Source organism: Delphinapterus leucas, chromosome 11 (assembly GCF_059928025.1).
Source record: "Delphinapterus leucas isolate spDelLeu-1000000601 "Yukka" chromosome 11, BTC_Dleu_Yukka2, whole genome shotgun sequence".
Taxonomy (NCBI): Eukaryota; Metazoa; Chordata; class Mammalia; order Artiodactyla; family Monodontidae; genus Delphinapterus; species Delphinapterus leucas.
This window is the reverse complement of record NC_143139.1, coordinates 96507843-96533270: the sequence shown is the minus strand read 5'-3', so window position 1 is coordinate 96533270 and position 25428 is coordinate 96507843. Positions and strand designations below refer to the sequence as shown.

At 51.1% G+C, this 25428-nt stretch overlaps 2 protein-coding genes and 1 pseudogene across 15 annotated transcripts in view; 2 read left to right on the top strand and 1 right to left on the bottom strand.

Annotated features, from left to right (window-relative positions):
- Positions 1 to 2656, bottom strand: part of BIK (BCL2 interacting killer) — a 34660-nt gene extending 32004 nt beyond the window's left edge. For 4 of the 10 annotated variants that reach the window (XR_016395071.1, XR_016395070.1, XR_016395072.1 and 1 more), the window contains exon 1: positions 1902 to 2625. The gene's annotated coding sequence lies outside the window, so the exon portion shown is untranslated. Of the gene's footprint in view, positions 1 to 1901 lie in introns of all 10 variants that reach the window. The other 6 variants (XM_089921419.1, XM_089921420.1, XM_089921424.1 and 3 more) reach the window with 6 other exon arrangements.
- A 13258-nt stretch (positions 2657 to 15914) lies between these two features.
- Positions 15915 to 17378, top strand: LOC149748090 (mitochondrial import inner membrane translocase subunit TIM14 pseudogene; annotated as a pseudogene).
- Positions 17379 to 24505: 7127 nt separating this feature from the next.
- Positions 24506 to 25428, top strand: part of TTLL1 (TTL family tubulin polyglutamylase complex subunit L1) — a 37196-nt gene continuing 36273 nt past the window's right edge. For all 5 annotated transcript variants that reach the window (XM_089921416.1, XM_089921415.1, XM_022596862.3 and 2 more), the window contains exon 1: positions 24506 to 24627. The gene's annotated coding sequence lies outside the window, so the exon portion shown is untranslated. The remainder of the gene's footprint in view (positions 24628 to 25428) is intronic.

Below are 25428 nucleotides of genomic sequence, written 5' to 3'. Positions count from 1 at the left end.
ACTGGAGATGCTCTAATGAGTGTGACCTTTCTAAATTCCTCTTCTAATGGAACTACAGGCTAGTGTAAATCACACGAAGTGAGCACACATAATTCCCACACTGTCTTGAGTGTCCTGAAGACAGTATAGTCAAGTCTTAGGCCAGCCCACACTCTGGAGTGTTTCTCCCAAGACTGTTCCTCACTTTCTGAGACGGACCGCATTCTGTCTATGGAATGTGTATCTCTCTAAATAAATCCACTTCTTACCTATCCAAAAAAAAGGTACTAGGCCAGAGGGACCGCTGGGAAGAGTGGGAGGGCTGTGGTTTTAGATCAGGTAGTCAGGGAAGACTTCTCGGAGAAGGAAGCAACTGAGTTGAGATGATGAGTCTGACATGCACAAAGACCATGCTGCTAAGCACATCACTCCATTTGTTTTAGGCCTCACACCCTGCCATGCAAGGCCACACAGAATCCCTGATGCTTGGAGAAATATTCCTGCTGACATAGTTCCACCAAAAAAAAGAAGAAGAAAGACCACCTGGCAGCCATCTTAGAAGATAGATTAAATATGTTCCCCACCCTTGCAGTGGTTAAGAATCCGCCTGCCAATGCAGGGAACACGGGTTCCATCCCTGGTCTGGGAAGCTTCCACATGCTGAGGAGCAACTAAGCCCGTGTGCCACAACTACTGAGCCTGCGTGCCACAACTACTGAAGCCCGCGCACCTAGAGTCCACGCTCCGCAACGAGAGAAGCCACTGCAATGAGAAGCCTGCGCACCACAACGAAGAGTAGCCCCCGCTCACCGCAACTAGAGAAAGCCCGCGCACAGCAACACAACGAAGACCCAGCACAGCCAAAAAGAAATTTAAAAAAAAAAGTTCCCCACGCTAAAGGACATTTTGAGGCACTCCCTGAAAGCCCACACTCTGGAAGCCACCCTCTCCAGACCCCTCAGGCATTTTAAACCAAACCCAAGCAAAAATAAACTTGTACAGTCTAATGTTGGTAAGGCTGAAGAAGCCACAGTGACCTTGAGGTTAAAATGGTGGGAAATCCCCAAATCCTGGAATGAGAAGGGAGGGGAGATGGGGGGGATACACAGACAAGCAGCACCAGCAGCCAGGTGCTAAGACTGGAATCCAGGCCATTTACGGATCAGGTGCAAATCACCCAAAAAGTGCTGTTCCTAAGGACCCATTCCAAGGGCATGTCCAAAATAAGTAGAAATAAGATTAAAGTGTTAACTCCAGAGAAGTCAGTAACAGCCACCAACACTTGGGGATGGTGTTCCTCCGTCCCTGTTGGGAAACCTCGTGGACCCATTTTACAGAATGAGCAAACTGAGGCTCAGAGGTGGAGTAGCCCGTCTAAGACAACACAGCTGGAAAATGGCTGCGTGGAGAGTTTGGCCTGGCTTCCAGGAAACGGCTCATAATGCCTCCTGAACTATGTCTCAGTTTCTCCATCTGTAAAATGAGGCCTACCATCCTTGGAGGCTGGCCAGCACAGAGCCCTCCCTAGCGTAGTAAGGATGAAGCCGATAACCCTCCCTTCCTCCCTTCCTCCCTTCCTGGGCAGCTGGAGCAAAGCCTGCGCAGAAAACCAAGCCACATGGGTGCTTGAAAAACAGCAGCGGCAGCAAGAGCAACAGCAGCAACACCCGGCCCCCAGGGTGGCTCCTCCTGGCGAAAATTACAGTAACAATGAACGGTTTACAAAACGACTCACACCCAGGAGGTAACGAGCCCGGGGCACCCCACACCCACCCCCAGGGCTGGTTGGGGCCGCGCGGGGCTGGCGGCTGGACCCCTCTTGGTCACCGGATAGAACGCGCCCGGCGGCCCCTACAGCGCCGCGGCGCCCGGCGGTCCCCGGTTTACGCAAGCGAGCCGGGCGCCTTCCCCGCGGGTCGCACCTGCACTGGGCGTGGGTAGGAGGAGGGCACCGCGCCCGCTCGGCGCGCAGTTCCTGTTCCGGACTTCCCCGCGTCCCGAGTCCGGCCGGTCTCGGGCCCCTCGAAGGTGCGCGGCTCCGGGGCGCCCCGGGGTCGGCGGGGACCGGTGCTCGACGCCATCTTCCGTTTTTTGGTGGCCGCGCGGCTGTACCGTCTCGGCCCTGGGCCTCGGCCCTGGGCTGGCAGCCCCGCTCTCTGGCCCGTCCCCCGAGGACGTGGGAGCCCGGCCCCGGAGGCCGCGCAGGAGGGAGGAGCGGGGCGATGCGGCGCCGGGTTCCCGGGGCGCGGCGCAGAGGGGCCGCCCCATTGCATAGATGCGGAGACTGAGGCCCGCAGGGGCCCCGGCTGCCACGGTCGCCAACCGGGAACTGGAGCCCCCGCCAGCGAGGAGGTGTTTCGGAGCCGGGGTCCCCAGACGTCGCCCGCGAGTAACACCCGGGACAGGGAAACCTGGGGACAGGGAAACCTGGGTACGGGTCCTCCACCTTCCAGCCGGCGCCCAGGGCAGCCCCCGAGCGCTTACCTGCCGGGCTCGGGCTGGGCAGAGGGGCGGACGCCAGCGGAGTTAGGGTCACAGCAGCGAGGGCAGGTCTCGGACTCACCTCGCGTCGGCGGTGGCAATGGCGGTGACGGTGGCGGCGGCCGCAGCTCTCGAGCCGGGAGGCGTATTGTCTACGGCTAGGGGCCCGCGCGCGCGACCATATAAAACGCCGGGCCCCGCCCCGGCCCGCCCTCAGGGCCGCCTCCCCGGCCAATAGCACGGACTCCAGGACCCAGTCGGGTCCGAATGGCAACAGAGCTGCTACAAGTGTGATCTGTTTACTTGTTTACTGTCTTTCTGCCTCCTGCGGTCTGCAGGTTTGTTTTGTCGCGTGCGCTGGTTTGCTCCGGGGAATATTTGTGGATGAATCCCCTGGCTGCATTTGGGTGGGTATTCCAGGATCTTTATATCCTCAAAGAACTCCTAGGGGATTGATACTTTTTTCTTGCCCGCGAGGCTCAAAGAGGACTTAATGACCTGCTAAATGACAGCATGAGTTCAGCGTTCAAATACTGGCGCTCTTAGTGCTGGCAGCTTCAAGAGTTAGGTTTTGTTTGGTTTTTTTTTTCTTCAATTTTTTAAACTGTGGTACAATGCACGTAGCAAAATTTGCCATCTTTACTATTTTTAAGTGTACTGTTCACTGGTATTAAATACACTCATGCTGCTGTGCAACCATCACCACCATCCATCTCCATAACTCTCCATCTTTCAAAACGAACTGTATACCACTAAAATATGACTCCCCATTCCTCCCTCCCCCAGGTCCTGGCAACCATCAGGCGTTAGGTGTTTTTAAGTCTATTTCACAAATGTGAAAACTAAGGCTCAAACTTCTGTAGAAACAGCATCAGCAGCATCCTACCAAAGCCTGGGGTCTTCCTGCCCCACTCCTTCCCACCCCGCGTCCTTCCAGCTGCACCATCCATCACACCTCCATTCCCATCGCCATAGTGGGGGCAGCCCGCCCTGCTCTGGCGCTCCTGGGCCTAGGGGGAGATGGGTGGCAGAGAAGGGCCCCCAAAGCCTCGGGGGAGGGACGAGAAATCAGAAAAGGTCCAGGCTGGGTGGTACCCAGCCCTGGGGTGGGCTAAGGAGGTGTAGGGTCTCAAGTCCCCAACCTGTTATTGCTGGGGTGTGTTGAGGTAGAGGAATGCAGAGCGGAGCACTGGGGTTACAAAGTAGCTGTTGTCCCAGGAACAAAACAAAGCTTGTTTACCTCAGTCCTGCTGCCTATTGGAACAGAGAAACAGCAGTGTCCGGGGAGCTCCCCTCCCCTTAGTTCTGCCATTTGCTACCTGTTGGAGATCCCCTCACCCCTTCTTCCCACCTCTGGAGTGATGACACTGATATGGATTTTTCCTTCATTGTTCTCATCTGTGAAATGGGATGACGGCATGCCCCTCCCCCCCCCACCACCCTATAGGGTTATAGGGAGGATCAGAGGAGATAATCATCAAATGTTTAGTAAACTCCCAGCAGAGTTTAAGCTTCAAAGTCCCTCCCACCCTCTCTTCTGGCCTCTTCTGATTTTGTAATCCTTTCTTTGAGGGCCTCCCAAATCACATTGACTCCAAGCCCTACAACGCCTGGATTTCCCTGGGCTGCTAATAGCCACAGGGTGCTTTACAGGCAGAGGGAGGAGCCCTCCAAAATAGGGACCTCTCTCCAAAAGCAACTCTTCAGATGAGAAAACAGACTCAGAGGGGAAGCAATGGCATGGTCTCATCTATGTGTGTAAGAATGCTTCCAGAAGGGTCTCAAGGCTGAAGCCATGGTGCCAGGTACAGAGTAGGCATTCAGTAAACATTAGCGGAACAGCTGGAGGAAGGAGGACAGTTTAGGGACAGATGGAGGATAGAAGTGCTCAAGGAGGGGGTGGGTGAAAATATTTGCCTTGCAAGGTCCCCAAATAATATGCAGATCAAATGGACAGGAGGAAGCAAAAGCCTTTTGAATGGGGATTGGGCCTGTAGAAGGCCTTGCCTTCCTATCAGTCCAAAAAAGATTAGATGGCAAATGATAATAGCAATAACAATAACAATCGTAGCTGCCAGGATCTCCTCAGATCCCTCAACCCCAGGGCTAAGCACTTTCTATTATCACCTATAATTCTTACCACTGTCCCATGTTACAGACACCAGTATACCCACAAAGGGTCCATGTACAGGCAAGAGAGACCTTGTGGACACATTTTACAGATCAGGAAACTGAGGCTCTGAAAAAGGAGGCCAGCCACTTGCCGGAGAGCACCCAGCCCTGAAGCAGCAGAAGCAGATTGAAGCCTGGGTTTCCCTACTCCTGCTGCAGTGTCCTTTCCGCCCTCCATGGCTGGCCTCCAAACCTCCTGGGCCTCACGTTCCCCTTCCCCATCGGGATTTGCTGGCCTGTCCCAGGGCCATCAGGCTGTGGATCCTGCTGTCAGAAAACACCATGATCCCGTGGGCAGTCCCTTCCTTCCCTGGGGGCCTCCTTCCTGAAGAGCTGCCTGCTCTGGAGCCTCTGGATCCTCCGAGCCCCAGGCAAGCCCCTGCTGCTGAGGCCATGACCATGTCTCTGCAGTTCAGGGATCCATGACCCAGCAGACCCTCTGCTCCAACTTAGGGTTGAGTTTTGTCCTTACTGTGACTTTCTTTGATCATTCATTTAACAAATACTGACACCTACCATATGCCAGGCAGGGTGGTAGGTGATGGGGATCTAGAGACGACACATTCATGGCATTAATACAGGGCCCACATTCAAGTGGGGGAAACAGTGGAGGAGAAACCAGTGACAGGAGAATAGAGCTCTGGGCAGCTGGGCACACAGCATGCACTCAAGGAGGGAGAGTAAAGCCAGGCAGTGTGTGAAGAGTGGGGGCGGGGTGGGTCTTTTAACCAGGGTGTCAAGGGAAGCCTCGGTGAGGACGCAACCTTCCTGCAAAGGCTTGAGAGAAGTGAGGACGCCTTGCAGAGAGATGAGAACATTCCTATGAGAACATTCCTCCAAGGCCCAGGAGGGGAGGAGAGGGCAGGTGGGAGCCCCAGGGAGAGGGCTGGCCAAGCATGTTTGCCAAGTGCTGGCCTTGGCATCCAGGACCCACCTGTGGAGCCAGACGCCAGAGCAGGTTTTAAATGGCTGTCTTTCCACGTGCCATCCCAGACTATTGTCCCAGCCTTGGGACACCTTACCTGGAAAATCCTCCAGCTTTGACAGGGACTTTGTAATATCAGGAGGGACCCATCAAAGGGCTTCGAGGTTCTCTCCTGAGCTGGGCCTGAGCTTCTTGCCAGGAGCTAGAGCAACCTCACGGTGACATTCCACCCACGCCCACCTGGTGGACACCTTGTGGGGATACCTTCCAAGGACAAGAGGCTGTTGAGAGCCTGGTGGGCTGGGCGTGTTGCCTGGGTGAGTTCAGGTACCCTGTGTGGCCTCCTGAAGGGTAGATCTCCTCACTTCACAGATGAAGAAACCGAGCCTCGGAGATGGGTCCTAAGAGGTCCATGACCACACAGCCAAGAGATTGCAGGGCTGGGGCTTGAACCCAGGTCTCTCTGACCTGTCTGATTTGGGGGTCTGTAGCTAGGCTTCAGGAAGTCTGTGAACCCCCTGAAGTGAAACAAAATGGCAATTGGGGTAAAAGCATTTTCTGGGGAGGGAACCTGCAGCCTGGTGGGTGAGGGCTGGGACTTCGGGGCCACACAGCCCTGAGTTAGAATCCCGACTCTGCCACCTAAAACTTGCGTGGCGTCAGGTAAGTGCTTGGGCCTCTCTGAGCCTCAGTCCCATCCTCTGTGAAATTTCCCACCTCCCAGGGCTGCTGTGAGGATGAACACACAGGAAGCCCTCAACGTGATGCCTGGTACCCAGTAGGTGATGGGTAAACCCAGAGGCTCTTATTGCAGACAGGGATTAAAAACTGCGGAAGAGTTTGAGGGAATTCCCTGTCAGTCCAATGGTTAGGACTCCGTGCTTTCACTTCCGAGGGTGTGGGTTCAATCCCTGGTCAGGGAACTAAGATCCTGCAAGCCGCGCGGTGCAGTCAAATTAAAAAAAAAACAAAAAACAAAAGAACTGGTGAAGAGTTTGACATATTCACAAAAGAAACTTTATCTTGGAGATGCATCATTTATTAAATGAAATACACTTTACAGATCAGTGTGTCCAGTACAATCCCACATTAAAAAAAAAAATCCATATAGAAAAGTCTGGAAGGAAATACAGTCCTGCAAAATGGGAATAGTGATCATCTCTGGGCATAAGGATGATAGGCGGTTTAATGTTTGGCCTTGTGTTCTTCTGTATCTTCCCAGTTTTCTATACAGAAGTACATTAACTTATGCTAGTATCAGAAATACATCACTTTTTATTCCAAGAAGAGGAAGAAAAGTATGTTTGGTCTCGTCCCAGGCCGGAGCTGAGCCAGAGACAGCCGCAAGCGCCTTTTGCTCCAAGTGAGACAGAACCAGGCTAGAGTACACAGTGGGGCTTAGGCAGGAAGTACAGGAGCTCAGAACCAGGATAGAGTACACAGTGGGGCTTAGGCAGGAAGTACAGGAGCTCAGGAGAGGGAAAACTAAGAGCTGGGATCCTAGAGAGGAGGCAAGCATATCAGGAAAGGCTTCCTGGAGGAGGAGGTATTTGAAGGCACCCTGGAAAGGGGCTGGATTCCAACTGGAACAGAAAAGTGGGTTTGGCCTTATTGCCCTGTGGGTACCTGGGAGCCATGGAAGGCCTCTGAGCAGAAGAGGGAATAGACCTTTGGGAATTGGAATCTGGCAGCCATGTGGGGAGGTATTAGAGGGGAAATGATGCCCCGGAGTCTCTGAGAATGTTCAGGGCTCCTGAACGGGGAAACCCCAGCCTCCATCCAACTGATAACAGTGCCCAGGTTGCCCCTCCCCCAAAGCTCCGCCTCCTTTATTTTGTGTTCCACACCCAGCCATACTCACTGTCCTCCAGTTAGTGAGGCCCTCTGTGGACAGAGCTGTTGTGAAGCCTCTGGGAACCTTATTACATCCCCATTTTACAGGTAAGAAGACTGAGGCTCAGAGAGGCCAGCTGAGCTGCAGGGTAGAGAGGTGTGGATGCTGAGGGATGAGAGATGGGACCTTCCCTTTCCTGGCCTAATGCATCAGAGCTCCACTTTCCCTCACTTTCTGGGGAACGGGGATGGTGACACCCAACTCACACATCATGACTGTTCTGGTCACCCAGTTGTTGGTGGGGCTACTGCTCCCCTTCTTCCCCCGCTTGCTTTATCTTCCTTCACAGCACCTTCTGCTCTTTGCATATGTATTTACCTGTTTACTTGTCTATTGCCTGACTCCCTGCCCCCCACTGAGACTAAGCCAGACTTGGCTTTTTCACAGCTCATGTAGTAGGTGCTCCGTAAATACCTGCAGAGCAAGTGAATGCATGAGGGTGAGCATTCTGGGGCCAACACGCTCGTCTATTTTTGGTCTGTTTCCTCCCTCTGTCCCTCCCTCGGTTTTCAGACGCGCAGACAGTTCTCCCCCTTGAACGACATTTTTTTTTTTTAACATCTTTATTGGGGTATAATTGCTTTACAGTGGTGTGTTAGTTTCTGCTTTATGAACGACATTTTAAAATTGCTCACAGCTTCCTTCTCTTCTTTAGCAAGGCGTGTGAGGGGAGGGTGATGCTTCTCCTTGTAGGACCCCATGTAGGAGGTGAGGATGCACATTTACACGGTTGTCCCTGGAGCTGTGAGGGAAGGTGGGGGGATTCACAAGGAGCCCATGGGGGTTGGTCCCTCTCGGAGTCTGGTGATGGTGGTCCCGGGCCGGGAAGTTGAACCTTTGCATGGCTCAGTTTCCCCTGGGCATTGGGTTCAGAGACCTGGATCAGGCCAGCCCTGCCTAGACTTGCTGCCAGGCAGGTGTAGACTGACTCTACACAGGGCCAGGCAAGGCTGTGTGACCGGTGTAGCCACGAGGACCCCAGGCTTCAGGGTCCGGAGTCCAGACTGTGTGACAGCTGAGGGCACTCGGCCTCTCCGAGAACTCCCAGGGACTGCGGGGGTGACTGAGGTCAAGACCAAGGACTGGCGCCTGGTGTGTGGTAGGTCTCTGGCCGAGGGCCAGTGGAGATGGAGAGGAAGTCATCGGAGTGGGGTGGGGTCCCTGGGTGCCACCTGGGGAGGCCCCTGGGGACAAGAATCGGTGGCAGTAAGATGATTTTTGAAAGTCAAGGCTGGTTCTTGGCAGCTTGAATAACATCTTGGAAACCCAGAGAAGAGAGTTACCCCAGCCACCTTTTTGGGGGGACTCAATTCCCCCCCAAAGCTTTGGCAGGAGCCTCCTCACAGCCATGAATAGGCAGATGGATTTCTGCCCTTCTGGTCCCTTAAAATTTTCTGCTTGTTGCAAACCCCTTGTAATGAGCTGGCCCAAGGCCAGCAGCGCCGCCCAAGCTCCAGGCAGCTGAACTACTGGGCCTCTTCTAGCCTCGGGCCAGCTCAGAGGGCCTCTGAACTCGAGGAGCTGGCGGGGGCCCCTGATGCAGGAAAGCCTCCGGCCTTGGAGGGAGGCCACAGCCGGCCAGGAGCAGAGCGCCACCAGGAGCGGGGACCAAGGGGCCTGGAAGCAGATGGCTAAGGCCCCCAGGAAAGCAGTGGAGAACAGAAGTGGGCAACGAGTAGACTTCACAGAAGCTTCTCCATCTCCCTTCCTGATATGTAAGAGGCACTTCAGGCCAATGCAGCCAAATTAAACTCGTCTCCCCCAAACGTACATCTCCCACAGTCTCCCCGTCTCAGCTGATGGCAGCTCTGTTCTCCTTGAATGTGGGTCAGATCTAGGGACTCTTTTTTTTTTGGCCATACCACACGGCTTGCAGGATCTTAGTTTCCCAACCAGGGATCGAACCCGTGCCCCCCGCAGTGGAAGCGCAGAGTCTTAATCACCGGACCACCAGGGAATTCCCTGGGGACTCGTTTCTAATGAATATAACGTGAAAGTCTGAGGTAGACCCACATGTACTAACACGGAAGGACATCTGTACCTGTGCTGTGTTAAATGAGATAAAAACGTTGTAGAATAAGTATAATGTGAATTGATGTACGTAGAAGAGTATTTTTCATTTGCCTTGAAAGTTCTGTAAGAAACACACTAGAAGGTCAAGGTTGGGTAACAGGTGTGGATATCACTCACTGGTCTTTTCTTTCTCTTGTACATTACTTGTAACTTTTGCCATAAACATGTATTATGTTTCTGGTCATAAAACAGTAACTTTTTTTTTTTTTTTAAATTTTTGGCCTTGCCGTGCGGCTTACGGTATCTTAGTTCCCCAACCAGGGATCGAACCCGTGCCCTCGGCAGTGAAATCGTCGAGTCCTAACCACTGGACCGCCAGGGAATTCCCAAAACAGTAACTTTTTAACAGTGAAAGAAGCCAGACACAAGAGAGAACATACTGTATGAATCCATTTATATGAAGTTCAAGAACAGGTGAAACTAATCTACATGATGGAGGTGAGACTAGTGGGCACCTCTCGAGGTGGGATGGGTATTGACTGGAAAGGGGCATGAGGGAACTTTCTGGACTGATATGCATGGTGGTCGCAGGGGTACCTACACCTGTAAATATGCACTGAGGTGAATGCTTCAGATTTGTGCACTTTTGGGTATGTGAATGAAAACTTGATACTACAAACTAAAGTGTAATAAGACAAAGCACAATGATCAGACGTGAGACGGCCAAGAGCGAGGATTTTAATCAAGACCCAGTTTTACAGCTCCCAGGGGTGCTTGGCAGGCTGAGCCCACGGTGGAGCCAGAGGGGCCAGCTGTGCTGGTGACAGGGAGACTATCGCAATTGAAAACAGAACCAGCACGTTTCAGAGCAGATTATGAGGCCTAACCAGCCAGGTCGCTCAGCTCAGAGCCACGACAATTTAATAGACACGCGCTAGGGCCAAAAGACGAAATGGCCCGTGTGACCAAAATAACCTAATCTCATGCAACCTGTCAGGGGGACAGAGAACAGCCTCCACTCGGTCAGACAATTCCAGGAATCCGGGGTCAGGGAGGGGGTGATATGTGCTCCTGAAGCGTTGTAGAGGCCCTGGACAGCAGGCTGTGGACATCCTGCAGTGGCGGCCACCATTGTCCTCTGCCAGGAGCTGACTCAAGGCCCAGGTTATCGCTCAAGTTGGGTCTGGCGGGAGGGACGAGGCCCACGTGGGCACTGGCAGGAAGGAGCCCCAGTCCTGCAGAATCTCCTTTCACCCAGAAATAACATCCCTTCTGACAGCCGAGTTTATCAGCGTGATAGCAGAGTTTTTCAAACAATAACAGCAGTCCTAGCAGCTCCCTCAGCCGGCACTCAGCAGGGACGGCTGGCCATGGTGTCCGCTCTGGGGGAGGAAGCCCCTAGGAAGACCTGGTCTGTACCCCGAGACGGGAGGCCGTGTACCCCACATGCTGGGCCCTCAGTAGCCATCTGTTTCACAGATAAGTGAATTTCCCCTTCGCCATCCCGTTTCATCTTCACAACAACCCTCCAGGCTAAGAACTGAAGGTCCCACTTTACAGAGGAGGAAACTGAGGCCAGGCAGGTGAAATGGTGCACCCGACTCAGGAGCCAGTTTCTCATTCCAGGCCCTGGGTTTCCCTGTCTCATGACTGTTAATTACCACTCTCTCAACTCCCCTTCTCCTGCCTGGAAGAGCGAGGAGGACCTGGGAGACAGCATGTGGGGATGGTTTCTCTCACAGGAAATCATTTCTTTCTTTCTTTTCTTTTCTTTTTTTTGGCCTCACTGTGCCGCGTGGCTTGTGGGATTTCTGTTCCCCGACCAGGGATGGAACCTGGGTTCTCGGCGGTGAGAGTGTGGAGTCCTAACCGCTGGCCTGCTAAGGAATTTCCAGGAAACAATTTCCTTGCATTTAAAGTTCTTCAGCGGAATTCCCTGGCAGTCCAGTGATTAAGACTTTGTGCTTTCACTGCCGTGGATACAGGTTCAACCCCTGGGCAGGGAGCTAAGATCTCGCAAGCCATAATGTGAGGCAAAAAAAAAAAAAAAAAATCTGAAGCCTGTCCTTTTTTCTGAGGAAGTGTATGTATTCCCATATCCCCACTAATAACAAAAGAAGTACAAATAAAGCAATAATGATACTGTCCAACATCTAAGCCTTTGATAGCACACAGCGCTGGCAAAGCCGTGGGGACACTGTCTTCTTGGGCACTTCTTGGGAATACACTGGAATGCAGCCTCTTAGGAGGGCAGCTTGGTCAGCGTCTCAAAACATGCCAGATGCATGCGTTCTCTGACCCAGGTATTTCACATAAGGCTATTCTGGGCAGAAGAGATAGCGTGAGCAAAGGTGTGGAGATCGGAAAGCTGAAGTGTGGGCGTTTGACAGAAAAGGCTAGTCTGGCCCTTGGCCTCGGAAGGGAGGGAGCTGCTAGCCCCGCCAGGTGGCAGGACATACTCGTCCCGCAAGGACTGGGCTGAGCCGTCAGTGCGTCGAAGGCGCTTCAGGGCAAGGAGAATTGTGGAGAGGAGGCCCCGGCTTGGAGCCTGGTCGAGTTGGAAACAAATGCTTAGCTGCCTGTGCCGGGCTGGCGTGCACAGCCTGTGAAGCCCTCGCAGCATTTATTTCTTTTTTCTATGATCTGGGGAAGCGTGTTTTATGAGCCCAGTTCCCAGACGAGCAAGGTGACAGGCTCAGCAACAGGCCGGGTCTACCATAAAACTCCAGTTTGAACTCAGGTGTGACTGACGTCCAGCTTCAAGGTCCCTCATTCGTTCATTCCCAACTGGAATCTTAGCATCTCCCCTGGGCAGCATGACTCTGGGGACAGCAGAGGGTGTCCAAAGCCCCTGCCCTCAGGGGACTCAGCATCTAGAGGAGTGGTTGGAACTGGGAAAAACTATTCAGCCGATGGCGTAGAGGTCTGAGTCCTCTGACACCCCAGTGCCTTTGAGGGTGGGATTGTTGGATCTGAGGGAAGAAATGAAACCTAGTGCAGCCCTTTCAGGACCAAATGTCTGCCTGGGCCAGAATGTCCTTGCACATTTTCTATGGGACGTGGCCCAGGTCCGTGTGGGCCCCAGGAGAACTGCGGGGCTTGGGCCAGCCTCCTTGCCTCCATGAGCCTCAGGTTCCGTCTGTGCTGAACAGGGATAATGGTGTCAGCCTCCAAGGCCACAGAGGGATGATGTGGAGACCCTGGTGTGAACGGGGCTTCCGTTCTCATGTTCCCATGGGAGGCTGGGTAGCTTAATTCATTGGCAGGAACTTTTCTATGACCTCCTTACCAACACCAGCCCTCCCTGTCGGCCACCTCCAGATGTTTTCCTCCCCACACCCTCAGTCTATAAACAGGGGCCAGCAGTAGAGTTTCGGGGAGTGGGGGTAAAGCGTGTGATGCGATGGGCTGGAGGGAGGGACGAGGGCATATTGCATTTGGGTCCGCGAACTTCCCTGGTGGTCCAGTGGGTAAGACTCTGCATTCCCAATGCAGGGGGCCCAGGTTCAATCCCTGGTCAGGTAACTAGACCCTGCAGGCATGCTGCAACTAAGAAATCCGCATGCCGCAGCAATGAAGATCCTGGGTGCCGTGACTAAGACCCAGTGCAGAGAGAGAGATAGAGAGAGAGAGAGAAAGAAAGAAAGGAGAAAGAAATAAATATTTTTAAAAAATAAATAAATAAAATAAATTCGGGTCCGTGCACCTTACACAGTTTGTTGAATTCCAGTGGCAGTGCTGCAAGGCCACGTGCACAGACACTATGGGATGTGAAACCGAGGCCCAGAAAGGAGCCTGTAGACCCGAGCTCAGACCTGAAGAAAAGGATCAAGATTCAGGCCTTTTCTTCCCAGTCCTTACTGGTCACCTTCCATGGGGCACAGAGACGAGCAGACACAGGCAGGCAGTGGGGACACGCAGGGGACTGGTCCTGGTCGGCCCCATAAATGGGTTCCCTGAGCCTCCCTTACCTGTATCCCCACTTCTCAGCCTCCATAGTTCACAGAACTGTCTGTCCACAGTCCCCCTGCCGCCAGCTACTATGGAAGAAAGAGCCCCAGATGCGGAGTCCCGCAGACCTGGGCTCAAATCCCTCTGGCACCTGCCAGCTCCCTCCATCCTTCAGTGGCCCTCGCCTGGGCCATATGGAGGAGGCTGAGGCAAGAACGTCTGCAAGGGCTTGATTCCTGAGCCGCACTGGGCACTGGGCATGGGGGGCGTGCAGGACCCTGAGTCTTGGGAAGATCAGCCCGGTCTCCCTCGGGGGCTTCTGTGTCTGTGCTGGGGCCCTTTTGCAGGGGTGGGGAGGGAGGGAAGGGCAGATTCCCCAGGAATCTGAGATCTGTCTGGTAGAGAAGGTCTAGACTCTAGTCCCTTCCCTTCCAGACCCTCATCCCAACTCTCCAAACCTGGGTCCTGCTGTGGGTGAACACACACACACACACACACACACACACACACACACACACACACACACAGCATGTGATCCTCATCTGAGGGCTTCTTTTTCATTAATGATGGATAACAATAACAACAACAGTAATGATAGAAACCGCCCTCTGTGCCTGGACTGTCCTCGATATCCTCCCCTGCATTAATCCTCACAGCGCCCATTCCCCTAAGCTGGTTCGTTACCTACTAGTAACTCCATTTGAAAGAGGAGAGACCCGCACCAGCACCCGAGCTTAGGCGTCCAAAGCCACAGCCTGTGGTGGGGCGGCTCCTTCCTCTATCATTGACTGAACACCTACTCAGCACTACCTGGCAGAAGGCCTGAACACCTGACCCCGGCTGGGGGACAGTGGGGGGAGCCCAGCATGAAGACCAAAGGAGAGCTCCCGTGGGCACAGAAGAGAGCTGGGTCCTGCAGAAGCGCCCCCCCAGCCCAGGTGGCTTTTCTTTGAGGAGCTGCCCTCACCCGCCCACTGGCTCTGGGCATGGAAGGCTCTTTCCAGAAGCTGTCTGTACATCCGCTTTGTGCGGTGACAGGCATTCTGACCTCTGAACTCCCTCTCAGCCTCAAAGCCCTGGGGATTCTCTCCTCCCTCTGCTGGGTCCATGAGCCGCCTGGGGCGTGTAGCTGGGACACGGCTGAAGCCTGAAGCAGCCATGTGTCCCCCGCCACCTGCTTGTGGATTTACCCCTCTTTCAGCTACTCTGTGCCAGCCCTGGCTTGGGGGCTGGATGGGGAGCCTGGGCCCTGGCCCCGCAGCCCGGGCTTCTGGACAGGACCACAGGGCATTCAGGGCCAGGCCTGGGACACGGGCACGAGATGCAAAACCAAGGTGCTTGGGGTTGTGTTTTCTGCCTGAGTGGGGAGCAGCGTGGTGGAGGGTGAGGGGAAGGACAAGTCCACAAGGGGCCTGGCCCAGAGTAGACTCACCACCGATTTTGAAAAAAAGGGAGGAGAGATGGGACTTCCCTGGTGGTCCAGTGGTTAAGACTCTGCGCTTCCACTGCAGGGGACACGGGTTCGATCCCTGGTTGGGGAACTAAGGTCCCTCAAGCCATGCTAGTGAGGAAAAAAAAAAAAAAGGGAAGAGAGAATGAGGAAGTGACAGGAGAAACTTATAGACAAAGGAGTGAAATGGAGGAAGCCGGAACAGGTTGCAGAGGTCAGAAATCACTGGCCCCATAGGGCCTGTGTGTATTTCTTGTCCACAAATAGTACATAAGTACTTATTCGCTTATGCGCTAATGGTCCCTCTCCCCCAAGGGACCTGTGTTTGTCCCACTGAAGCCAAGCTTGGGGTAAGGGCCCCGTAATTATCTTTCAAATGATAATGACAATGTTTGTTTTCTAATGCTGGTGCTGCCTTCTAAACAGAGCTCACAACCCACTCTTGGGCAACCACAGTATCAAGAAAGATGCTACTCCTGAGGGGTTTTCCCAAGAGGGTCTGTTCTCACCCTTTTTTTTTTTTGGCCATACTGTGCAATTTATGGGATCTTAGTTCCCCAACCAGGGATTGAACCCAGGCCCTCGGCAGTGAGAGCCTGGAGTCCTAACCACTGGACCATCAGGGAATTCCCTTTTCACCTATTTCATTTTTTTTTTTAATTAATTTACTTTTATTTTTGGCTGTGTTGGGTCTTCGTTGCTGCATGCAGGCTTTCTCTGATTGCGGCGAGCAGGGGCTACTCTTTGTTGCGGCACATGGGCTTCTCGCACGGGCTTCAGTAGTTTTGGCACGCAGGCTCGGTAGTTGTGGCTCGCGGGCTGTAGAGTACAGGCTCAGCAGTTGTGGCGCACAGGCTTAGTTGCTCCGCAGCATGTGGGATCTTCCCGGACCAGGGCTCGAACTCGCGTCTCCTGCACTGGCAGGTGGATTCTTAACCACTTCGCCACCGGGGAAGCCCCCTCTTCACCCATTTCTGAGCCCACAGGGACTCTACCCCTTTGGCCCCAGGCCAGGCAGCTCCCCTCCCCCCACCCTCACCCTGGGGCCAGAAATGGGTGTGACAGAACCAGAGCTGGGCTCCAGTGTCCAGTCCCTTCCTCAGTCCCTAGCGGATGCTCGGTCTGGATCTTGGTTCTGGCCTTCTGGCCTCACGCAGCAAGGGCCCGGGGTGAGGGTACTAGGGACCCCAGTAAGGTGGGGGGAGCAGAGGTCTGTGTACCTGCAGGGCAGGGCCAGCCGGCTGGCTTGAGCCTAAGCAGGGTGGTGGGTTGGTGCTGGTTCTGTAGTAATGCTGGGCACCATTGCAGGTTCATCATGGCCTCAGGGAACTGGGCTGGGGCTCCATCGAAACCCTTGAATGGTTCTGGCTGGCACCTTGACAATGGCAAGCCGCCCTTGGAGGCAGCATGAGTCAGGCAGGTCATTCAGTGCCAGTCACAGCTGGATTGATAATAGTAATGGGCGTCATGGCCTCGGGCAAGTTAATTAGTGCCTTCAAGCCTCAGATTCCATTTTTTTTTTCAGATACCATATTAAAGAGTGGGGATATCACACCCATTAGGATCCCTGCTATTTAAATAAATAAATAAATAAACAAACCCAACAACAGGAAATAAGTATTGGTGAGGATGTGGACAGATTGGAACCCTTGTGCCCTGTTGGCGGGGGTATGAAATGCTGTAGTCAGGTTGGTTGAGGCCTCTGGGCTGGGATGAACCTCGCTCGGGGTGGAGCCAGGGGAGCCACGGCCAGTACAGTGGTAGCAGTTGGACTGACCATTCCTGCTGCAGGGTTTGCAGGCTTCCTTTTTTCGGTACGCGGGCCTCTCACTGTTGTGGCCTCTCCCGTTGTGGAGCACTGGCTCCGGACGCGCAGGCTCAGCGGCCATGGCTCACAGGCCCAGCCGCTCCGTGGCATGTGGGATCCTCCCAGACCGGGGCACGAACCCGTGTCCCCTGTATCGGCAGGCGGACTCCCAACCACTGCGCCACCAGGGAAGCCCTTGCAGGCTGTCTTATGCTTTGCAAGCCAGGAAACACATGCAGCCTCAAGTAAAACAAGTTTTTCAAAGTCTACCAGAATGTGCCTTCTGTGGTGGTTATTACAGAGGTGGGTTTGAACCCAAAATGACAAAATGGGAAGCAGCATTAGCATGGTAATTAGTGTAAGCCCTCCTGCCAATAAAGGAAAAATAAGAAATGTTTATTAACGAGCTATGCTTTTAGATCACATGACAAGGGGGGGATCTCCTTATATAGCAGCCCAAAATCAGTGATGCTAAAGATTTACTAGAAGGTCAAACTGAAAAATGAAATAAATGTATGATGAATTTTACTTTTTTTTGGGGGGGGTGCTGAGCCATGCAGCTTGGGGGATCTTAGTTCCCCGACCAGGGATCGAACCCATGTCCTCGTCAATGTTAAGCACGGAGTCCTAACCACTGGACCACCAGGGAATTCCCATATGATGAATTTTAAGTTCTTATTCATTTATGTGCTTGAGTACCAGCTTTTTTTAAATAAAGTGCCTCAAAACTTAAAATGGTGTAGACACCCCTCAAAAAACGAAACACAGAATTATCATAGGATCCAGCAAGCCCACTTCTGAGAATATCTCCAAAAAAATTGAAAGCAGACTCTTGAACAGATATTTGAACACCCGTGTTCAGAGTTATTCACAATGGCCAAAAGGTGGGAACAACTCAAATACACGTCCATTGACTGATGAATGAATGAACAAAATGATAAATACATACAATGGAGTATTATTCAGCCTTAAAGAGGAAAAAGCATTCTGACACATGCTACAACGGGGATGAAACTTGAGGACATTATGCTAAGTGAAATAAACCAGTCACAAAAAGACAAATTCTGAATGTTTTCACTTATGTGAGGCACCTGAAGTAGTCAGATTCATAGAGACAGAAAGTAGATGGTGGTCAACAGGGCTGGGGGGAGGGGAATGGGGAGTTAGTGTTTAGTGGGAAAAGTTTCAGTTTTGCAAGATGATTGAGTTCTAAAGATTGGTTACGCAACCATGTGAATATACTTTATCACACTACTGAACTGTACACTTAAAAATGGTTAATAGGGCTTCCCTGGTGGCGCAGTGGTTGAGAGTCCGTCTGCCGATGCAGGGGACACGTGTTCGTGCCCCGGTCCGGGAAGATCCCACATGCCGCGGAGTGGCTGGGCCCGTGAGCCATGGCCGCTGAGCCTGCGCGTCCAGAGCCTGTGCTCCGCAACGGGAGAGGCCACAACAGTGAGAGGCCCGCGTACCGCAAAAAAAAAAAAAAAAAAAAAAAAAAAAAAAAATGGTTAATATAATAAATGTTATGTTGTGTGTATTTTACCACATTAAAAAAATATATGAGATAACACTACTCACCAAGCAGGGTCCTTGAGAGGGTGTAATGAGGGGATTTCCGGCTAAGATCTTAGGGTGGTGTCCTGCACAAAGTAGGGGCGGGCTTCATGGGCCTGCAACCTGGGCAACGATACAGGGCCCCTGAGCTCAGATCAGTCCCTCACTTGGTTAATGCTGCTGCAGTTGTGTTAAAATTCCTAATAATTTTTGAACAAGGGTACCTGCATTTTCATTTTGCATGGCGTCCTACAAATTATGTAGCTGGTTCTGCCCCTCAGCCAATGGGAGGCTGGTGGTTCTTAGTGAAAAAGACACCTGGACAGAACTTGCCATCAACCTCGTTCAGAAAGGGCTGGTGAAGGATGTGCCGTGTTGGGGGTGGAGAAGGGTATGGGGGCCACATGACAACAGCACCCCTCCCTGGGGGTTGAGGAGCAGTGGGGCCACCTGCCAAGGGAGGAGAGGGCCACAGACAGCAGAGGCTGGTAAGGGGCTGGGCCATATCACCCCAAGATGGGGCCCCGACCATCGTCGAGTTGGTATTTCAAGTCTCCCCCGGCAGACCGTGGCCCCAAGGAACCAGCTTCAGAAACCAGCCATCGAAGGAACGTCTCATCCGGGAAACAGTGTTTATTGAACACCTACTATGAGCCAGCGGTAAACACACCATCTGTGATCCTCCCGTTCTCATTCACATTCTGGGTTTAAGGACTGAGGCCAGGAACCAAGGAGGGACCAGTGTCAGCAGTGGCGTGTGAACCCAGCCAGTCGGGCTCCAGATTAGCGCTGGCTCCACTAGATGGCGCTAAACGTAAATAATGATGGGCGCAAAGAGCTCCACGGGCCAGGGAGGGGTTGTGCGGAGGTTTCTGGAATGCCCGCAAGCAAAGCTCAGAGCATCACCTTGAAAGTGCAGCCGTCTCTCCAGAAGGCGGCTCTTTGTTTTTCAGGGAGGCAGTAGTGTGAACGATCAGGTTTCCTAGGTTCAAATCCAGGCTCTGCCACTTAAAAGTTCCACACATTTTCACAACTTTTAAATTTTTATTTATTTTTCTTGCTTAATATAAGTTTTATTTGATATTCTTCCTAGCTTTTCATTGCTTTTTTAAAAAAATTCACAACTTTTTAACTGATGAAATAAAAATATAATAACAATTGAGCATAATATTTTTTGTAATACAGGTCTACTAATGAGAAGAATGGATTTCTTTGGGGGGCAGGAGGGGAGATAATTTCACTTAATTGGGGTCCAAAGTTAGTGTGTTCCCTAACAAATCGGCTGCAAACGGTCACAAGTAAAAATCATTCTTAGCTTTCTGGAGCCGGTAGGGGGCTGGATTTGGCCAGTGGTTTGCTGACTCTTGATCTAGTATTTTAACTGTGTTAACTGTTTCCTTGGCATTCAATTTTCCTTTTGCTGAATTTTGTGCCTTTCTTGAATGTTCTTGGTCTTTAATGTTTTTGGCTGAGTGTCTGAACTCTCTCTTTTATGAACTATTCTCAAGGTTCACGGACTGAACTGAATGTTTATGTCTCCCCTCACCACCCCCGACCCCACCCACCCTCTCATTCCTGTGCTGAAATCCTAATCCCCAATGTGATGGTATTAGGAGGTGGGCCTTAGGGAGGTGATTAGGTCATGAGGGTGGAGCCCTCATGAATGGGATTAGTGCCTGTATGAGCCGCCAGAGAGCTCCCTCACTCCTTCTGCCATGTGGGGACTCAGCAAGATGATTATCCATGAATCAGGAAGAAAGCCCTCACCAGACACCGAATCTGCTGGTGCCAGAATGGCGAGAAATATATGTTTTGTTTAGAAGGCACCCAGTCGCTGGTGTTTTTGTGTTCTAGCAGCCCAAATGGACTAAGACACATGGATTTATCCTGAGTGTCAGAGGACTGCTCTCTAAGAAGACCGACCAGTGATTACCTTACTTAATTTTCTGGCCAACTGTCCATGTCACTGCTTCTTATCTCAGGGTAATTTCAGAGTTTTGTTCAGAAAACTGATTTTGGGTGGAACTTCTCTCTTTTGCACGTTGGGGAGCATTTGTCCTCATTTTTATTGGGGTTGCCCGTTTATCTGTTCTTATCTCATCTTGCAGGAGTTCCTCACTGTTTTGTCTGTTGGGAGCATTTCTACTAGTCTTCCAACTATGTCATGGATTTCTAGTAGATGATCACTTAATGCAGTCTGTAGTTCAACTAACTTAACACCAGAAGGGAGATGTGTCTTTGAAAAGAATTTAACAACCAACAATTGCAGTTCGGTACTTTATACAATGGTTATCCTTCAAAATGTGTAAACTGGGATCTGCCATAACTTGTGCTGTGATACCCCAAGGTGACATCTCCCCTTGTGCCTGAGTCCTTCTGCCCATGTGAGGAAGACGGGAGTGCCCCATATGGGCAATCCCTCTTGCCTGCCTGGTGGAGCTAAGAACACCGGTGATAACGCAGAATGGCAAACGGATCCTCAATAGCCACAAAGGCATGATTTCGGAACAGATGATTTTTTTTTTTGGCCGTGCCTCAGGGCTTAGTGGGATCTTAGCTCCCCAACCAGGGATGGAAACCCGGCCCCAGCAGTGAAAGCGCCGAGTCCTAACCACTGAACCACCAGGGAGTTCCCAGAAACAGATGATCTTAAAACAAAACCTTTTAGAGAAATTCGTTTATTTGCATGTTTTTGGTATTCAGATTCCTGGATAGTTAATTTTCTATTTCTTCTTCTGCCATTTCAGTGAGATTTTGGGGTGTGAAAAGATGTTCAGTCCGCTGTTTCAAAATGGAAAAAAGTTTGTTTTTTATTTTATTTTTTTAATTTTTTAAAATATTTATTTTTATTATTTATTAATTTATTTTTAATTTTTATTTTAGTTGCGGCAGGTGGACTCTTCATTGCAACACAATGAAGTTGTGGTGCATGGGCTCCAGAGCATGTGGGCTCGCTAGTTGTGGTGCACAGGCTTAGTTGCCCCTCAGCATCTTAGTTCCCCGACCAGGGATTGAACCTGCATCCCCTGCATTGGAAGGCGGATTCTTAACCACTGACCACCATGGAAGTCCCAAAAGTTTGTTTTTTAACTTTATTTTATTGAAGCTTTAAAAAATTTAAAAATAATACTTTTGTGCTACTAAAAAATTCAGACAATAAAAAATATAGGCTATAAGAAGAGAAAGTACTTTCTATTCCAACTCCTGAAGAGAATGACTCTTAACAGTAACTGCATATCTTTTTTCAAGCTTTTTTTATGCCTCTTATATATAATGCATATACATATTAATGATTTTTAAAATCATACTATACAAAGTTGTGTAATTTTCACTTTTCATTTAATATATTATGTATATGTTTCCAGGTCAGCACACGTAGATCCACTTTATCCCTTTAATAGGTAAATACTATTTCATTAAATTGATGAACTTTAATTTAGCCAATAAGACTTCTGCTAAAAAACATTTATATTTTTTCCAATTTTTTTTTTTTTCTTTTTTTTTTGGTACGCGGGCCTCTCACTGTTGAGGCCTCTCCCGTTGTGGAGCGCAGGCTCAGCGGCCATGGCTCACGGGCCCAGCCGCTCCGCGGCATGTGGGATCTTCCCGGACCTGGGCACGAGCCCGTGTCCCCTGCCTCGGCAGGCAGACTCTCAACCACTGCGCCACCAAGGAAGCCCGTGCGCCACCAGGGAAGCCCCCAATTTTTAATTATTAGAAATAATACTGCTTTAAATGCTATTGTACACATATCTTTGTTTACCTGTGAGAAAATTTCTATAGAATAAACTCCTAAAACTGGGATTTATAGGTTAAAGAGTATATAATTAAACATGTATTAAAAGTCTGATGAATATTGCCAAATTGCCAGCCTTCTAAAAGCTATGCTAATATTCACTTCTATTAGTAGTGGATGTGAGTGCTTTTTCCCATATCCTTTCTAACATTAGTTGTAACTATATCTTAAATTTTTGCCAATTTTGTCAGTAAAAAATACCTCATTAAACATTTTAATATCCTTAATTTTTAGTGACTTGGGCATATTTTCATATTTTTACTTACCATCTTTCTTTATCCTTCTGCTCTGGAATTTGTGGTTCCATCTCTTCTGCCAATTTTTGTATTTTTTTCTTATCGATTTGTGCAAACTCTTTGTATATTGTGGATATTAACTAATGCTTTGTCAGATGATGGACACATTTTCAGTTTATCATTTAACTTAGTTGATTGTATTTTTGGCCTCTTGTAAGTTATGTTTTTACAACTTGTGAAGATGGATCTTTCTAGGCCCAACAGGAAACTGAGATACTATACAGGAAAAAGGTTAACAGATTTTTTTTTTTTTGCGGTACGTGGGCCTCTCACTGTTGTGGCCTCTCTCGTTGCGGAGCACAGGCTCCGGAAGCACAGGCTCAGCAGTCATGGCTCACGGGCCAAGCCGCTCGGCAGCATGTGGGATCTTCCCGGACTGCACTGGGGCATGAACCCATGTCCCCTGCATTGGCAGGCGGACTCTCAACCACTGCGCCACCAGGGAAGCCCCAACAGATTTTAACTACATTAAAACTAATAACATATTAAGGAGTCTGGATGTTACCTTGATGGCAATGGAAAGTCCTTAAAGACTTTTTAACTAGATTTACATGATTAGATTAGCATTGAGATTCTTAGTTTCCTGTCTTTCTCCTGGGACCACCTAGCTCCCAGTTAATTCTTCACATTGGCTAGAACTTTTCCTACTATTTGCTCTTGTGCTGTTGGTCTCCTCCCACTGCCTGCACCTAAGCCTTCTGGTATTTTGGCTGCTGGTGATGCAGCAAAATTTGGAGTGGCATGTACTCTGCACAGGGGCAGGACATGGTAAGACATGTTAAACATCTTCCTAGGTGCTATTCACCTAGGAATTTAAACACTTTTGCACCCTTGAGAGATGGAGATCATTATTCCCATTTCTCCATGAAAAAAATGTAATTAAGAGGCTGGAGGCTTCTCTGGTGGCACAGTGGTTAGGAATCCGCCTGCCAATGCATGGGATGTGGGTTCGAGCCCCAGTCCGGAGGATCCCACATACCGCGGAGTAGCTGGGCCTGTGCGCCACAACTTCTAAGCCCATGTGCCACAACTACTGAGGCCCACGTGCCTGGAGCCCGTGCTCTGCAACAACAGGGGAAGCCACCGCAGTGATAAGCCCATGCACTGCAGTGAAGAGGGCCCCCGCTCACTGCAACTGGAGAAGGCCCACGCACAGTAACAAAAGCCAAATGCAGCCATAAATAAATAAATTTATTTAAAAAAAAAAAAAAGGCTGGGATTTTCCCATGCCCAGACACCTAGAATGTAACAGAGCAGGAATGTAAATTCTGTGTCTCTTCTTTTCTGCTGCCTTCAAGTACATTTTCATGGCTGACAGATGTCTGGGGTACATGCTCTTTTATTTTGTATTAATTCAACAGTATTTGTGCCTTTTTTTTTTTTAATAGTCTTCCCAACAACTCTTCAATATAGGTGCTGCTGTTCCATTTACAGACAAGAAACTGTGGCAAGAGAAGTGACGGTGACCTGCCAAAAGCCAGAAAGCTAGTAGATTTTGAAGTGAGGATTCAACCTAGGCCTGGCTTGTTTTTCTGGGTTTTTTGGCCATGCGTGCGCGGCTTGTGGCATCTTAATTCCGCAACCAGCGACTGAACCCGCGCCCTCGGCAGTGAAACCGCGGAGTCCTAACCACTGGACCGCCAGGGAATTCCCCTGGCTTCAGTTTTAAATTTCTCACTAGGCTAGGCCGCCTCTTCCTAACAGAAGGCGTTTTAAAAATCTAGTTTGAGGACCTAAACCTGTCCCACGCTCAGGGAACACTTCACCAATGAGGTTACCTTTGAGTAGGCCATTTATTGATTACTGGTTGCTGAGCACAACTTGTTATCCTTACAACAATAGCACTAGGGAGGTGCTATGAACAGTCCTAGTTTTACAGATACTGAAGCTGAGCAGCAGAGGGGATAAAGAGCCGACTGGACCCAGGGCCCCAGGCATCATACCGCTCTACCTCCCACTATCAGGCTCGATCCCGACCCCTCGCAACCTCATTTCTGGGTCCTGAAGATTGCAAGGCTCCCGGGGGTGGACGCATGACTCCTCGCAGGATCTCAGCGCCAGGCGTAGCAGGCCACCGACATAGAGGTGTAGAGACCGACAGGGAAAGTCTGACCCCGGAAGCAGTCGCAGCGCTGGCAAGGCCGCGTCTTCGGTTGCCAGGGCACCGCCCCGGAAGTAGAGCCGGTCCGCGCCGGGTAGCGGTCCGCGTCCTCCTCTGAGCGCCGAGTGGGGTTGGAGGCGGGGCCGCGGCGCGGGGCCGCCGTGCTCCGCGTTTCTGGGCGCTCCTCCGCGCTGTGCGCCCACAGGTGAGGCACCGCCGCCGAGGCCGCCGCCTCCGGGGACCGAGGGTGTGGCCGTGCCGGGTGGGCGAGTGCGCATGCGCGAACGATTGTGGGCCCTGGTCTACGGGGCCGCGAAGGTGCGGTTTAGATGCTGCTCGCTGGACTCGCGTTCCCCGGGAAGCCTGCGCTGACCACTGTGCCCCTCTTCCTCCTCCGAGTTCCTATGACTTAACTTGTGCCGCTCGATCCTTGTAATTGCATTCTTCTTATTATTGGTTATCCCAGAATTTCATTGTTCCTAGGCTTTTTCATTCATTTGCAATCTGTATTGTTCCTATTGGCATCTTGCAGGGCGCGGTGTACCTGTGGCTAGAGCTCTGGACAGGAGACAGGAGATAAGTGTTCCCCGCCCTGCTCACCTCTCTCTGGGGGACTGTTTCCCCATCATTAGAGGGGGTGCGGTGGTGGTAGTCATACACCCCTAGAGTAGCTGTGGCATTACAGGGGATTCATTCTAGACCTAAAAGTATCTGGTCGTTGTAAGCCGTTTGGAGGTTTGTTTGCAAAGCGGTTCTTTGTTCAGGAAATATTTAATGAGCACATTTGGGTACTGGGTTGTGGCAGTACAAAAAGATTGGCCCTGCCCTGCACTCAGGGAGTTACAGGCACTGGTAAACAGGTACGTGGAGCATGGGGGTGAGGAGACTGGCAGGGTAACACAGCTGCGACCTAATGCTGCACGGCACTGATGTGAAGTCATTTATATTGTTACTTTATTTAAAGATGGCTCTTTTTTGCCTTTTCAAAAAAGACTTAACTAGCTGG